Below are 16,155 nucleotides of genomic sequence, written 5' to 3'. Positions count from 1 at the left end.
TCCTGGATCCTGCCAATTACTCCCTTACGGTGTCATTTATCTGTTTCCTCTGTTCCTGTTCTTCCTGTCATCTGGGAGTTAAATCAAGGTTTAGAGGCTTGTTCTGACTGAGATTTGGTGTTTTGGCAAGAACACTTCCTGTGTATTTTCATAGGTAACCCAGTAGCAATTATTGTATTAAGCTGTGATTTCATTAGAGACTTGAAAAATTATAATATTCTAGTTTGCCTTCCATCTTTATCTTTACTTATTAGAGAAACCCTCGTTCATCCATCACTTGGGGGGTTGGACTGTTTGATACAGTTAATACAGCAGTCAGGCTAAGTTTCCAACCCTGGCCCACTTCTCAGGAGAATGAAGCTACTCCCTGAGTCTTGCCAAGGGACCATGGAATGCTGTCTGAGCTGTTATTTTTCTTAGTAGTGTTATAAACTCATGGGTTGAACACATTGAATGTGTTTTCTATTCATTCCTAGTGCTGTACACAGTGTTCCATAGTCTTTCCTAGTGGGAGCCTCCCAAAGTCAGCTCTTTGGCTCTCATCACATGATCTCAGGAGATTTTCACAGCCTGCTTGTCTTTCTGGGGAGGCCAAAGTTCCAGACTCTTCTTACACATTTTCTGTTCTTTTTAATGAGAAACGGTATTTAGAGACAAAAATCTAGGTATAAACAATGTTCACTGCTGTTGTGTTGGTTATGGCTTCCAGATCTTATCAGTTAAGAAATATTTTTTTAAGAGAAAGTAATCAAGACTTCATATTGATACTCAAATATATGCATAGAGTTTTACTTAATATTTTGGTTTTATATTTGCATCTTCTTTCTCTAACACTAAAAAATCTTGCTTTGAATGACATGAACATACTTACCAATTTAAGCTAATCCACCACAATGACTTCTGAAAAACCCCTGTTACAGGAAGTTCTCTAAGATTTCCCATTTAACTGTTATTCCTTGAGTTGACTGTAAATCCTGCCCTTAGGTCAAATAACGTTGTTGTTATCACACTTCAATTGTCTTACACATCCCTCCTGAGCCACCCCTCCCCTGTGGTATATGAGCCCTGAGTCTGGGGGTAGGGGTACAGGAATCCATCATCTTGTCTTGTCACCACCCAAGGCACAGACATGCCTTCTGTTTGTAAGTCCGTATTAAATATTTCTAAGAAAAAAAAAAAAACATACTCACCTATTTGCTCTATCTGTTATCTATCAATATTTCTAAGAACAGTTTAAGATTTTATTTAAAAGTTAATAATTTTATGTTCGGGTATATTCCCATTATGGGTTAAATCAAATTACTTATTTGAAAAGCATTTGATATAATTTCCTTTTGTGAAATCATGCCACCTATGTATTAAGTTCATTTGTTTCATTTTACTCTCAGTTTTTAGGTGCTTCTTTTCTAAAATTGTTTATTTAATTTAGTTTTAAAATTCTGGAAGGTACGTCATGGGTCCAAGTCAAATCTACCCAAAAAACTGGTAGATTCAGGGAGACCTAGCTCCTTTTCCACATCCCACCAGTCTGTTTTCTTTCTTCCCTATAATTATTTTTTAATTATTCTATGGTTTTCTTTTAATATCAGAAAATCCATATAAATAGGCATACAAATATAATCTCTCCTTCAGTGAATGGTAAACACAATGTACCCATGTTTCTCCCCCTTGTCCTGGGAATTACTTCCTGCAAGGATGGAGAGATGGTCTTCATTCCTTTCTACAGCTGCGTAGTGCTGCATGACAGGGAGGTATCCAGCTTCTTGGTCCTCCACTCACCGCCTCCTTAGTCCCAAGCTCCCAAGTTCTCAATCATTTCAGACCTGCTATTGCTCTCCAACCCAACCATGAGAGAGCCAAGGCAATCACCATTATGACAAAATGACTTCATTAGCTTATTGTACCTACCCATACTAAGCACTTGCATCATCCCATTTAATATTTGCAACAGTCATATGACGTAGGTACCAAATGCAGGTTTAGAGAAATCAAGTCATATGTCCAAGGTCACATAGCTGGTGTGAGAGTGCAATGCTTAAGACCCTGCCGCTGAAATTCACAAACTTAGCAGCCCAGCTACAGACTCTCCTGGCCGTACCACCTGGAGTTCTGTGTGGCTCTGCCCAGCAGCACACAGAGAAGTGAAAATAGATGGTTGGACATACCTGGCACCTGTGAGCCATACCCAAAGGCTCCTGGGAGGCCAGACTTCAGAGAGCAACAGGGCAGGATGGGAACCCACCTGAGCTGGGTGCCAGAACCCCCTGCAACCAGCCCAAACTCCATCTATGACTAGTTCTCTGATCTTGAACCATTTATTCGACCGCTTAAGCCTCAGCTCTCTTGCCTGTAAACCACTTCAGAGATGTAGTGAGGAGAAAAGGAGGTTACAAATGAGAAAGCAACCAGAAACGCCTGATCCACAGAAAGTGCTCAGTAAATATTTGTTGAGTCAAGTTAAGTAGAAAGCCAGTCTTAAACAGCAGCTCCCAGGAAATCATCCACAGCAAGTGTGGAAGAGTCGGTGCAGCCTGTCCAGGAACAGATGCATTTTCTTCTCCAGGGGTGGCCCCTGGACCAGCAGTATCAGCATCACCTGAGGACTTATTAGAAATGCACACGCCCAGGCCCCACAGAGGACCCACTGAAGCAGGAACTCTGAAGGAGGGCCCCAGCAATCGGTGCTTCCTCCTTTGGGGGACTTGAGAACCAACGCTCACACTCATTTATTGCACATGAGGTGCATGGAAGAACATGAGGCAGGCAAAGTAGATGTTGTCTTGGAATTGCTTTCTGGAAGAAGGGAGTGCATAGACAGAGCACAGCCCAGGAACAAAGAAGTAGGATGGTTTCTATTAGTGATCATGACCATGAAGAATAGAGTGAGGAGTGTGACAGAGGTCAGCTGGGGTAGGGGTGAGGGTCTCTAGATGGGATAGCCAGGAAAAGTCTCTCTGAGGAGGTGACACTTGAGCTGAGGCTTGAACGGTGAGAAGCAAACAGCCATGTCAGGGTCAAGGCAGAGCGCTCGAAGCAGAGGATCCGATAGGCAGGTGCAAAGGCCCTGGGGCAGGGTGGAGCTGCATGCAGAGAGGGGCAAGGAGCCCATGAGGCTGGAGCTGGTGACTCTTACCTTGGTCCACCTCTGAAGCTAAAACAATCCTACACCAAACCCTGCAGCCACAGTGGGTGTGGGACAGGTAGACAGTGGTCTGCCTCTCCCTGCTCCCTATTCTCTTTACAGGAAAGAGAACAGGTGGCACCTGGGGTTCAGAGTAGCAACAACACGCTTGGGCTTTGCATTCCAGCCCTGCCTTGAGAGTCTCCTTCCCCTCAGCCAGGCTGATCTAGGGAATCCCTCCTCTGCCTCTGCACTGGAGGGGGAAGCACCTCTTTCAGGAAGGCCCTGCTTCCACCAGCATGTTAGTGACATGGCACCAAGGAAAAGATGGTCTGAGGAGAAAGGGAACCCTGACTTTGACACCAGCTCTGCTGCCAAGTACATAATTTGGGGTGAGGGACTTCACCTCTTTGACCTCATTCTGCATCTGGAAATGGAGGTAAGAATGCCTCCCTTCCAGAATGGTTGTGAAGATCCAATCTGCACTATGTATGAGACCGCTAACCCAGCATGCAGCTTCTGGAGGTGCTTGGAAAATGGCAATGCTCACCATATTTTTCTTCATGTGCATAAAGTCTCATTTTAAGGCCCAATATTTTAGAGACAATGGTGGAAGCAAACAGGAACAACAATACCTGAGATCTAAGAATACATTTGCGAAAGTTTCTGCTTAACAACTGAACTCAGAGCAATCGCAATGGAGAAATTGAAACTTTTTCACCATGAGCAGCTCAGCCCTGATCCCAAGTCGAGTCTGGCCTAATGGACATACCAGGCAATGAGGGTGAGGGTCCTTGACCAGGAGCAAAGCCCAGCACTGTCCAGTAGAAATACAGCCCACACCACATATGTCATTTCAAATCTTCTAGAGCCACATTCCAAAAGTAGAAATGTGTGAAAGTAAATTTTAACAATATATTTTATTAAATCCAGAATTGCCAAGGTATTGTCATGTCAACATGTAATCAATACAGAATATTGTTGAGATATTTTACAAGGTTTTCTTTGCACTAAGGAAATCCAGTGTGCGTTTTACATTCACAGAACATCTGGATTCAGACCAGCCATGTTTCAAGTGCTCATTAGCCACATAGGGTTGGTGGCCACTCAAGTGGACAAAGTGGCTCTAGGGCAGAGGTCGGCAAACTGCCCATGAGCCAAATCCCTGTACTGTCTATTCCGAACAGCCTTGTGAGCTAAGAATGGTTGTACACACTTCAATAATTGGAGGGAAAATGTCAAAATAAGAATATTTGTAATACATGGAATTATATGAAAATCAACTTTCTTCTTTTAAACCCTGAAACTGAGTTTTATTTACTGTGTTAGTCATTCCTATTTGTTTAGAGTGTCTCTAATTGATTTCATGCTACCATGGCCTAACTGAGCTCTTTTGACAAAGACCCGATGGCCTGCAAAGCTGAAAATATTTACCATCTGGCCTTTTGCAGAAAAAGTTTGTCAACTCGTGCTCTAGGGAGTAGCTCCTCTTAACACTGGGCTTCCAGATCTCTCTGAGTGTGTAGAAATGAGCAACTGCACCCAGATTCACCAGGAAGCCGACCTCCCAGCTGGTTGCCACGGCTTTGTGGTGAGACTTGGTAGCACTTTAATAAACTGGATTTCCTTCAGATTCTGTTTCTTATGTCTAAGCCTTCCACTGTAAAGTCCTAAGCAAAGAATCCTAAAGGAACAGCCTTGAGGAGAGGCCTCAGCCAGGGTGACCTTCAGTTGACTGTGACAGTCGCCATCCCAGCACCAGGCTGGTCAGATGGGGAGAAGGGCAGCCCTGTAGAAGGGGCCTCAGCAACCTGGGCTCTTTCAGGCTGTGAGCTACAAACAGGGCCCTGCCCCCATAATTCTAGCCCCTCTGAGCTACACATTAGCAGGTAACACCCCACCAACCCAGCACTCCTGCAAGAGAGGTCCTCCTGCTCATGCCCCTCGGCAGGCAGCCAGCACAGCTGGGCCTGAGCCCCCGAAGTGAGGGCTCCTCCGGTGAGGCACCATCTTGCTGTCAGCCTTGGAAACACACTCATGCTGTGCTCTCAGTGGGCACAGAATCCCCATAACAAATCAGTAGCTAAGGAGGTGCTCTGCAGGCATTGCCCTCTCTGCAGGGAGAGGCAAGGAGAACAGGTGGGTCAGAGAAGGCTGTGTCCTGCACTTGGGCTGGGAGAGTACTAACTGGATAGGTGGGCAGGTGAGCCCTCATCTGCATCCTCTGTGCTGCTATTAGCTATGGCATCCTGGGACCTCTGCAAGCCTCAGTTTCATCATCCTTAAAAAGGAAACATTAACTGCCATCGTACAGGGAGACTGAGGATTTTGTGGAACAAAGCGCAGAAAGTGTTTTCCTGGCACATAATGAGTGCTCAGGAAATATCAGTTCTCCATATCTCATCCTTCCCTAGCTCCCTGATGGATGGCAGTTCATAGGGATGGGACAAAATCATGCAGGGACCTGTGATCAGGAGTGTATACGGTGTGGGTTAATTGATGTGAGGACTTAGAACCATGTGGTGCACAAAGTAAGCATTCTACATGTGCTGGCTAGCATTTTCATTTTGCTATTATTATTAAGCCATGGAAATACACCACCTTCCTGAAGAACTTTACAGAAATGACTACTAAGGAAAGCTGGGTGATAACAAAGAAACGTTCCCCGACAGGAAGTCACATATAACCAGGATGCAAAGTTAAAAGAATCAGTTGAGTGGCTTCCTATCATTTGCAGGGATATGAGCTTCAAATACCCAGAACCAGAAATTGGCCTGAAGGACCCATTCGGCACTGCCCTTATGACCAGCTTTTGAACATTTCTAATTAATACCAATACAGAGCAGATTAAATTTGCTGCAAAATTAAGTTAGCGATCACCACGTGTGGCAAGGCCATAGCTAGACTGTTTTTCACCCACTCTGTTGGGTGGGTGTGCTGCCCTCACAGTGTTCCAGAGGCCTTGCTGAGGGGTGCAGCCAGTGAAGCCACTGCAAGGATGGGCCGCCACTGCAAGGATGGGCCACCAGAGCACGCCGCCTGAGGACAGCTTTATTTATGCTCTTGCAGAATGTACAAGTGGCCTTGTTTTTCTGGATGGCTAGGGAGCACACTGGCTCACATAGCATCCATGGTTCCACATTTAGAGTTGTGTCTTCATTCACATTCTTTCCATGCAGCTCACAGCTCCTGGACTGGACAAGAGTGGTCACTTTGCCTGGGCCAGTCCCCTGGACAGATGCCAGCTCTCGGCCATGCAGACCCTGAGTGTTCTTGGTCTGGAGCTTGGGCTCAGTTCTGCAGCTGTGTTTCCGGCTGGGGATGGTCTGCATCAGGATGACCACTGTAACCAGCACAGACATGGGGGTCTACTACATGGGGCAGATGGGGGCACTTCCAGGAAAAATCAGATTCTGCAGGTGTCAGCTATGCTCAGGCTTGCTGGATGGAGCCTCCAGCCAAGCTCTGAGGGCTGCCTGCTCCCAGGACAGGCTCTTGCTGGGTCAACTGTGTTTTATTATTCTCTCCCGACCCCTCCTGCTGACGTCATTGACAAAGCTACCCGCCACTGCCCAGCCCCTGGAACATTCCCCAGCCATCCCACGGTGCTCTTTCCTCAATCAGCCACTTCAAGCAAACACCATTCGCTCCTACTGCAGAGCAAAGCTTGCCGTTCCTAGGATCCTAAACAAGACATGAGGTCATGCTCTCCACCTGTGAAGAATGAAACGTAAGCTGGGGAAGGAAGGTGCTGAGGAGGGGAGGAAAGCAAATTAGGAAGACCAGGGGCCCTGCCGAAGCTTTCAGCTCATGTTACTCACACCCCGAAGCGAACTCCTCCATAAAATGAGATTTAGTAATGCAACATTTTCTAACATCAGATGACATATGAACTGACTGTAAATTTGTTTCAATGTGTAATGGGGGAAGGGAAATTAACAAATATATCAAATCCATGATCTATTAATTATTGTCGTTTTCCATAAAGTTCTTCTGTTCAAGACAAAAAGCAAGTCAATTTAAATTTTCTTTAAAGGAAAATAGTAAGTAAATGTTGATACAGATGGTTGAGGTGTAGCAAAAATCATGGGGAAAAATAACAAATAAATGACTAACATTTTGGGAAGCTTTGCAATAGACGAGCATATTCATGTACAGGAACTCCTCTGACCCTGAAGCCCACAGAGCATAGGCATTCTCTCCACTTTAGAGATGGGGAAACTGAGCCTCAGGAAGGGTAAGTATGTGACATGTCAACTGGCTAGGAAATAATGGAGCCAGCACTCAAAATCCTGTGTACTTTTTAAATGTTGGCTCCCATCTCAAGTTGATGGTTTTTATCTGCCCTGTTGGCATGTGTTTGTTTTGGCAAACAGGGGAGGTAGGGAGGTGAGTGAGTAAAATTGAGGGGTTCACTTTGGGCCTCCCTCAAAGCATCTCTGAGTGCGGAGCAGCGAGCAGTCATCTCCATAGCGAGGTTCTGAAGCACTCAGGGCAAAAGGCAAGTCTTGAGGCTCCCAGGAGGAGGCGGGTCTGAATGCTCCTGCTGGTTGGGATTTCCCAACTTAGTCTGCAGGGCAAGGAGGAGCTGTTCTTTCTGACTTGGTTTAGACAAAAGTACCTAACCTGGGTCCCCATGACCCTGGCTGTCAGCCGGTTCAAGGCTGGAGGTGGTGCCAGGCCCCACCTTGGGGCTGGGACACAGGTTGCTGCCCTTGAAGAGCCCACAGGGGCAGAAGGGACAGTCTGCAAATAGACCCAAAGACACAGCGCACTGCAGACCTGCAGAGGCTTTGAGTGCTACACAGAGCAGGACACCCAGCGGGCGCCAGTCATCTCCGCTTTCTCAGGCCACAGGCAGGGAAGCATAAAAAAGAATCTTGGAAAGAAACGGGGGGGAAAAAACACTCTTGCATTAAATCCTAGTAGCAAACAGACTATCCTGGAGCCAGCTTGGGAGAGTAAGAAAGGCACTCTGGGAGCTGGCATGGCACAAGCCAAAGAAAAGCCAGTGGAAAAAGTTGGGGGCTCTGCGGGAAGTTTGGGGAGCAGGTGACCCCAGGCCGAGACAGAAAGCAGCCATCGGGAAGGCAGGCATGAGCCCACCTCAAGGCTGCGGGGAGGCCAGCCCTTCCCAGAGATGGAGAGGGGTTCCCTTGCCTGGCAGAATGGGACTTGTCCACTGGTGCTTGGACTTTGCAAACAACTGGGCTTGCTGTAGCCAAGCTCACTAAGTAGACACTTACCTTGCCTCTTCCCCGATTATTTCATATCCTTCTGTAACTCTCACCCTGAGACCCAGCCTGGCCTTCCCCCAGCTGCATATTATTCTGCTCCAAAAGCACAGCAGAGGACGGCTCCTTACTCGAGGAATGCGGGCGGCGGTCGTCCAGAGCCGATGATGAAACGGGCTATTTCTGCCCCGGGACATCAGCAGGACTCTGGGTGCTGGCTCCAAGGCACACACTCTCCTGTTTTTAATGTTTCCCTAAACAAATGTTTTCCTTCCAACCTTGGGATATTTTTATTTGACTCTAGGTGCTGGAATAGCTTTAGCAATCGTTCTGGGTTGAAGTTGGAATCGTGGTTAGGGTCCGGCTAAGCGGCAAGCAGTTTCTCACTCCCCAAGTGATCTGTTACTCGTGGCTGATCTGGATGTAAAAATAGCAGCTGAGGCTGTTTGTTTAATCTGACTGTTACTTGACACCACGCGGGTGTTGCAGTGCGGACTGTTTGCCTCTTCCCCACCAAGAACACCATTTGGTTTCCCCCCGGCTGGGTCTCTATTTAGGTAAGCTTCGGGGACTTCCCGTGTCTGGCCAGCTTCTGGTCACTGATCTTCCTCAGGTGGGTAGGTTTGTGAGCTAGAGGAGGCTTGGGTCCTGAGTCTACTCTCCTATCACCTTTGGGCAGCCTGGCTAAAGAGGAAAGAAGAAGTCTTGGCTGCTGGGCAGAGCCGGGGTTCTCTCCCATTCGCGAGGAGGCCTGAGCAGCTGAACACGCAGAGAGCGGAAGGTACAGCCCAGACACTTGTCTGGCTCCTTAGCGTGGGCAGGGAGGCTCAAGCTCATGGCGGAAGGGACGTTCCCGCTGAGCCGGTGCTGTGCTGGGGAAGTAGTTTAGTGCCAAGGTGCTGTGCTGGGGAAGTAGTTTGGTGCCACGGTGCTGTGCAGGGTGGTATGTGTGTGCCGAGAGCCCATTGGTGTTGGGGCTGAGGTTCTTGGTGTGCTGGATGGGCCTTGGGGACCACGTACCGGGAACCGTGTACATGCGTGACTTTGTCCTTAGGTGTCATCTGTCAGGGATCTCTGCTCCCACATGGCTGAGTGAGTGCACAGATGTGCCCAGGCCACTGCGTTGTCAAATGAGGGGCTCCCCGTGGTCCCAGGTTTTCGGCAGCCAGGGCTGAGGGAGGCTGGCTCTCTTGGCTCCCCCAGGGCTGGGCCAGGCAGGGACACACCAGCTGTAACAAAGAGGAAAACTGGTGACTGAGACGTTCTGGCCTGTGGGCTCTGTGAGCATGTGTGTCCCCAAAACAAAGCATGCCACAGGCTGCCAGTTCTTACACACCCTGGGAGGGCCCCCACCAGATTCCCACAGGGTAGGCTTGACTGAGTCTAAAATTACCTCTTTTTTTTTTCTGGTGGAGAAGAATTGATCATTGAGAACGGCAGTGGTCAGTGTGTGTGGAAAGCTAGATAGCCTTAAGAAGAATCATTGTGTAGGTCTTTTGGGTAGCTCAATAAGATAGGAACCTGGGAGTAGAAATAGATGTGTGTAGTAAATGAGGTCCCATTTTCTAGCATTTGAGTTCCCTTTACAGTAGTGGCTGGTAACTCTGGTCTGTGGTCTGAGCACCTGGTTTTGTAAATAAAGTTTTATTGACACACAGCCACACTCATTGATTTGCATATTGCCTAAGGCTGCTTCTACACTGTATCAGCAGAGACCATATGGCCTGCAAAACTGAAAATGCTTACAATGTGGCCCTTTACAGAAAAAGTTTGCTGACCACTATGTTACAAGAACACTTCTGGAGATGGGTCAATGTAATACAAAAAAAAAAAAAAAAGCAGTGAAAGTTCTTGCTGTTAGAATAGCTTGCAAGCCAGAACCTTCAGGACCAGTGGCTGTCTGGCTTCTGAGCCTCCTGCACCTTCCAGGGCCCACTTTTCAGGCCTGACTGGTACAGGAAATGTCCAGTTTGCTGTCCTGGTGCTGGGAGGGTTAGCTTAGTAGTAGAATCACCAGACACACAGCGTGTCCATGTGGCCTGGGCCGAGCAGGGCAGATTGTGCTTATCGGGGTGATTTATAAATAGCCTTCCCCGGGTGACCCAAGTCCAACACACATCTGCCCCTGGGTCTCTGGGATGGAAACAAGTTTGTCTGCTCTTTGGGAGAAGAAGCTCATTGGGAAGGGAACAGCTGTGTGCAATGGGTAGGAAGGGGGCTGGTAGAATGCTGTGTCCTGGAGCAGAGGGGTTCAGGTCTCCTGGAACCTGGGGAGAGAGAGAGCTGTTGAGAATAGACAAGAAGGCCAAAGATGGCCTTATATCCTCCCACCTTGATTCCTTTTTGCCAGGGCAGAAGTAAGTGTCTTTGTCTTTTCCTGACCCTAAGGAAGCCCTGGAGACCCTTACTGAAGAGGGGAAGCCTCATGTCTTGAAATAGCCCTATTCATCCAGTCTCTGCCAGAAATCTCAGGAACCCAAGCCTACTGGTGGCACCAGTACTTCCTCATTGGCTCTCAGGATTTTACTCCATATACCCTGGGTTACTGGAGGGAAGCAAAGGGCTTCGAGAGAAGGCCATGCTACAGGGGCACACAGGGCTCCCTGCTCCCAACAGGGCCCATCGAGGCTGGAGTGGATTTTGGTTTTATTTCCATTTGAGAGTTTAAACGTCATTTCACAAAATCCAACCAGTCCATAGACCATAGTCCTTAACTCAATCATATGCTTCATTTAGTTAACTGGAAAAATCTGACACCCCCCTCATTTCAACTTGGTTTCCAAGGATTGCATGGCATGAGCTGGTGGATGGGACAGAGCGGGAAGGACAAGGGATCAGTGGAGGCCTATCAGGACCCATACATGGAGCATGTAGAGCACATGCTGATGCTCAAATGTGTCACCCCCAGTGTAACTCATCGGTATCACTCTGGAACCTGGAATGGGCTGCCTGTGGGAAGAACACAGTGTGATTAATCCACAGCCTCCTAACGTTGAGGGGAGGCAGAGCAGATTCTCAGCAGACCTGGGTTCTCAGGGGAAAGACTGAAGTCAGCTCAGTGCAAAGTGCATTCCCTTCCAAGCCCAGGTCAGACGGCCTGCAGGGAGTCTGACAGAAAGAAAATCCCAACAACCAGTCAACCATGAATAGCTTCCTTCCCAGACTTAGACACCTCCCTGTCTTAGATGAAGGGGAAAGGTTCTTCTGGGCCATGACACGTGGCAGATGGGCAGGCCTTCCTTACATCCTCCATTCTCTGCTTGGCCAATCCCAGGGGCTCCTTTGCTTCCCCCCCACCCTGGGCTGTCTTCCCTTGCCTCAGTTGGTCCCTTCTTTCACTACAAACGCCCTTCCCAGGTGGGCTTGAGCTGCTGAGCGGCTGCAAGGCTGGCTGGAGGGAAGGATTTAATCTAGGATATCTCCCATCTCAAAGCCTTCACCTGAAGCTTGTGGAGGGCAGGGGGAAGGGGAGGCTCTCCAATTTGCTTGAGAAGCCTCTGAAGCAGTTTCTGAGGCTCTCTCCCTACTCCCCACTGTGTTGGAAGGCTGGTTCCAGACCTGGCAGCACTGAGCCTGCCTGCAAGGGCCAGGTCATGCCAGGTCACATTGGAACTGCCCTCGGCTTGCCCTGTCCCGGGCTGCCAGGCCACAGTAGCACCACCAGCTCATCCTCTCACCTGGCCATGTCTGCCACCCTCAGAGGCAGATAAGCCCAAAGACTGAAGAGGTCAAGGGGTGACAGCTCAGGCTCCCTGGGCTGCACCCACTAGATGCTAGCCATTTCTTGCCCTCAGTTTGCCCACCATTTCCCCTGTGGAAATCATTAGCTGTGGACCTCCTGTGTGCACAACTTTGGAGTATCTGGTCTCATTCTCAACCATCCAGCACAGTAGGTCTTGTGAGCCCCCTCGTGGAGGCAGGCGCCGAGGCTTGGAGAGGTTAAGTGACTTGCCTAAGGATGCACAGTGAATGAGGGGCTTGAGATCTGAATGCAATGCCCATGTCTTGTCCTCATTGCTTCCTGATACCTAGAGCTCCCATCACCACCCAACAGATTCTCTAGAAAGGGGGCTGTCCCATCACCAAAGAGTCAAAACCTCCCTTAGGAAAGCCGAGCATGCCTAGAGAGGCACACAGGCTTCAACCCAGCTCCTCAGGACTTCAGGAAATTGCCCAGGGTGCCGCAGGGATTCCACACTGTGCTGGGAAGCCTGTGGCTCTGAAGGGGCCACAGGACAGGCAAATCTGGGTTCACAGGTCAGCCCTCACACTTCTCAGCAAGGCCCCTAGACTTCAGCTTTCTCCTGTGTAAAATAAGAATAATAACAGCTCCCACATCAAACAGTCCTGCGAGCATTAACTGAGCAAATGTATGAAAAGTTCTCAGCATGTGGTAGAAATACAAGAACTGCTCTCCTCACTCCACTGTCCTATTTGGAGATTTTTTTCCTCCCACTTAAACTCTAACTTGGGCCTATACCTTCCAGAGGTCACCAAGGAGAAAGTCCTATGCCTCAGAGTTCTGCTAGTTCATGCTCACAACTCAGTGGGAGAGCAGCTGGCACCACACAGGACCGACCCTAGCCCCACGGTGACCATGCATGGTGATCACCTCCCCTCTTGTGCGGAAGAGGTCATGGATTTGAGCATCTTCAGCACATGGGGTGGGTGGAAGATCAAGCCTGAGTAGGACAGTAATATTCCCACCTCTGAGCCAGGCTCAGTACAAGGGCAGACACAGCGCAAACCACAGCCATTGACAAGCATCAGACCCGAGTGGCAACTTCCCTGAAGCAGGGGAAACCCATCGCTCAAGCCCCAGATCGGCTTTCTCCAGGTGTGGTCTCAGGGCCAGCAGATCTCCTGAGTCCTGAGCAGGACTAAGAGCTGTCTGTTAAGCCAGCCCCCAGGGCATTCTGAAAAGTGTGAGGAGGCTTCCTTAAGAAGGGAAAGGGGGGCAAGGGGCTGGCACTATTCTCAGACACAACAGGAGATGCTCCAAGGAGCCAAGTTTTTCACATAAACACAGCCATAGGTTGAAATAAACATGGTTGTTAGAGGAGCATCTTTCAGCTTTAAATTTGAAAAGGAGAACCAGGCTGGCCACATCTGAATGGCTTTCCTTGCCATGAGGAATTCCATGAAGCAGTTGGGTGTTGGTCAGCTCCTTACACTGCACTGCAGGAGCCTGTTCTCCCCTTTCCTTCCCCTGGCCGAGCCGCCTCAACCCTGCTGTGCTGGTTGGAGAAAGAACAGTGGTCATCTACCAGCTACTTCCCAGCCTCCAGCAGAGACATGAGGAGAAGGTCAGGCACAGCTTCAGACCTATGTGAGAGGTTTAGGAATTCCCAGGGGTGCTCTGTGTGAGGCCCCCTTCTCCTTATCCCAGATGCACACAGCTTCATGGTTTCCAGGGCAGGGAAGATGACCTCTGCAGGAGAGCCAAGTCCTACACATGCCTTCTCTAGCTTTACTAAAGCAAATGCTCCCTGGTGGGACCAGACTCAGAGAGAGATAGGTGAGAATTTGCTAGGAGAGAGGTTGCTACCCACTCCTCACCCTGCACAAACCTGTGGCAGATAGAAGACCATCTCATCTCTTGACTCTCTGCCTCGATGCATTCTGCAGAGACCTGGCCCTGAATCCTGGCTCTGCTGCTCTCTGGCTGTGTGACCCTAAGCTCCTTCCTCAACTTCTCTGACCTTCAATTTCTCCACCTAAAATTCCTTTGGCATCAGTCCTACTCAATTTGCCAGTTGTTGCACCCATAGAGTGAGGCCATGGATATAGAGTGAGGGACAGGTGGCAGGAGTTCCATGAACAGGATGGGTGCCTGGGACTGCCAGGGTGCTAACGCTTGGTGGCAGCTCTTCCAGCTCTGCTTCTCAGGCTGTGTCATGTAGTCTCATGGCACCAGTTTACATATGGAGGACCTGGTCTATAGACGATGCGATGGACTCTGTAGAAACCCTGCCCTCCCATGGTTCTCAGGAGTTCTGCCTGAACCTCATCTCTCTGCCAAGCCTGGCACTCTCCAGGACTGCTTTCAGGGGGTTCCCTTCCCCATAGTGCCTGGCTCCCTTCCCAGGAGCTGGAGAGAGGATGGTTCCTGAGGGGATACCCCAATCCCAACAAAAGCAAATGCCTCTTCCTCCAGGAGCCCTCAAGTGGGCTTCTGTCTAGACAAGGCTCTCCAAGGTGGAATCTTGTCGTAGGTTACAGTTGTCCCTTCACCACCCACTTCCTGATCCATAATGGGTTTCCACAAGCATCAGGCTGCTGGATCTGCCTTTCCATTTGCCCCAAGGTCACCAAAGCGAGACTGAGGCTCACACAAGTTAAGTGGCAAGTCCAAAAGCTGTCTGATTCTGAAGCTTTTAACTGGAGAGCTGTATGCCCCAGTAAGTAAGAGCCAGGGCAGGGTTTCCAGTTCTTTGCTATGGAATATTTCCATATGGAATAATTCTACCCCATGCTATGGAATCCCAGGTGTGATGGGGTATGGGGAATAGAAGGACATCCTATGGTCACAGGTCTCAAGATGAGCTCTAAGGAGACCTGTGGGTAAGAACCAGGAGTATGGAGGCTACAAGGTAGCCAGGGGCAGGTGGGTCCCCAAAGGCATAGTGTGGTGCTGACCAGAGACTCCTAACCTGTAGCTGGCATTCAAGAAGCTGCTACAGGAGACTCTCTAAAGACAGGTGAAAGGGACCACTTCTCTGGCAGCCCCAGGTTCCAGCCCCACACCACCAGTATTAAATTCTGCACTACACACGTTTCTCCTCTGTAAAGAACAAGAGTAACTCCTGTGTAATGAGGCCGTTGTGAATACTAATTAAATAATAAATATTAATTAATAATACTAGGTTATAAAGTACCTTTATACCAGGTACTCAGTCCCCACTCAGTGGATAAAAGAAATTTCTCTCATCTACTCATTCACTCACTTGTTTAGCAAATAAATGGCCCCATACTAGGCATAGGCACTGTGTGGAGACTGGAAACACAACCTAGAGCAGAAAGGCAAGGCCCAGCCCATGGACTTGCCACCAGGGAGTGGGGGTATCCTCCTCTCCCCAAGTGAATCTGATCAGTCACTGAGTTTGGGCCTTAGGTTTCCAATTCTCCATCCAGATGAAAATCTAGCATTACCAGAAACAGGGCACCCATAAGTTGGGCATAATTAGGGATGCCTAAAATTTCTGGTCTCAGAAAGTTTTTTTAATCACTGTAGATCATAAGTCATTACTGAGTCCTGAAATCACTTACTAAGTTGTGAAGAGGTTTTTTTGATGAAAGAATAGAACAGATTAGATTAGGATGGAGCAGTACATACAAGAAGGGTAAGCTTTGCTTCATCCAGTTTTCCTTGATACATATGTCTCCAGGCATGTTCTGTGCCATGATGTAAATGTGTTTCTTACTACATGTAGAGGAGAAACCTCTGCTCTGTGGAGACACGGAGAGGAGGATGTGCCTGCCATTCACTTGCTCCCCGGTGACCTGGCAGGTGAGGGGCGGGGCTGCAATGGTCAGGGATTTCTGAACCTCCTTCTAGTCCAGGCATCCTCCCTGCTGTGGTGGGGACCCAGGACCTGGTGGGTTGGCTGACTCCAACATGGGGAGACTCTCAAGCAGTACCTGCCACAGGGACCGATTTCATGAAAATTCTTGTGTCCAGCATGAGGAGCAACCTTGGGAGTGGTCAGTCCCAGGGGCAGGCACTGTCGGGCTGGTTTTTATCATCCCTTTTTTCCAGGTGTAGCAGTTAAATGACACCCATGACAACAGCACTTTAGA

The sequence above is a fragment of the Chlorocebus sabaeus genome, chromosome 9 (genome assembly GCF_047675955.1).
Source record: "Chlorocebus sabaeus isolate Y175 chromosome 9, mChlSab1.0.hap1, whole genome shotgun sequence".
NCBI lineage: Eukaryota > Metazoa > Chordata > Mammalia > Primates > Cercopithecidae > Chlorocebus > Chlorocebus sabaeus.
This window is presented reverse-complemented; position numbering follows the sequence as displayed.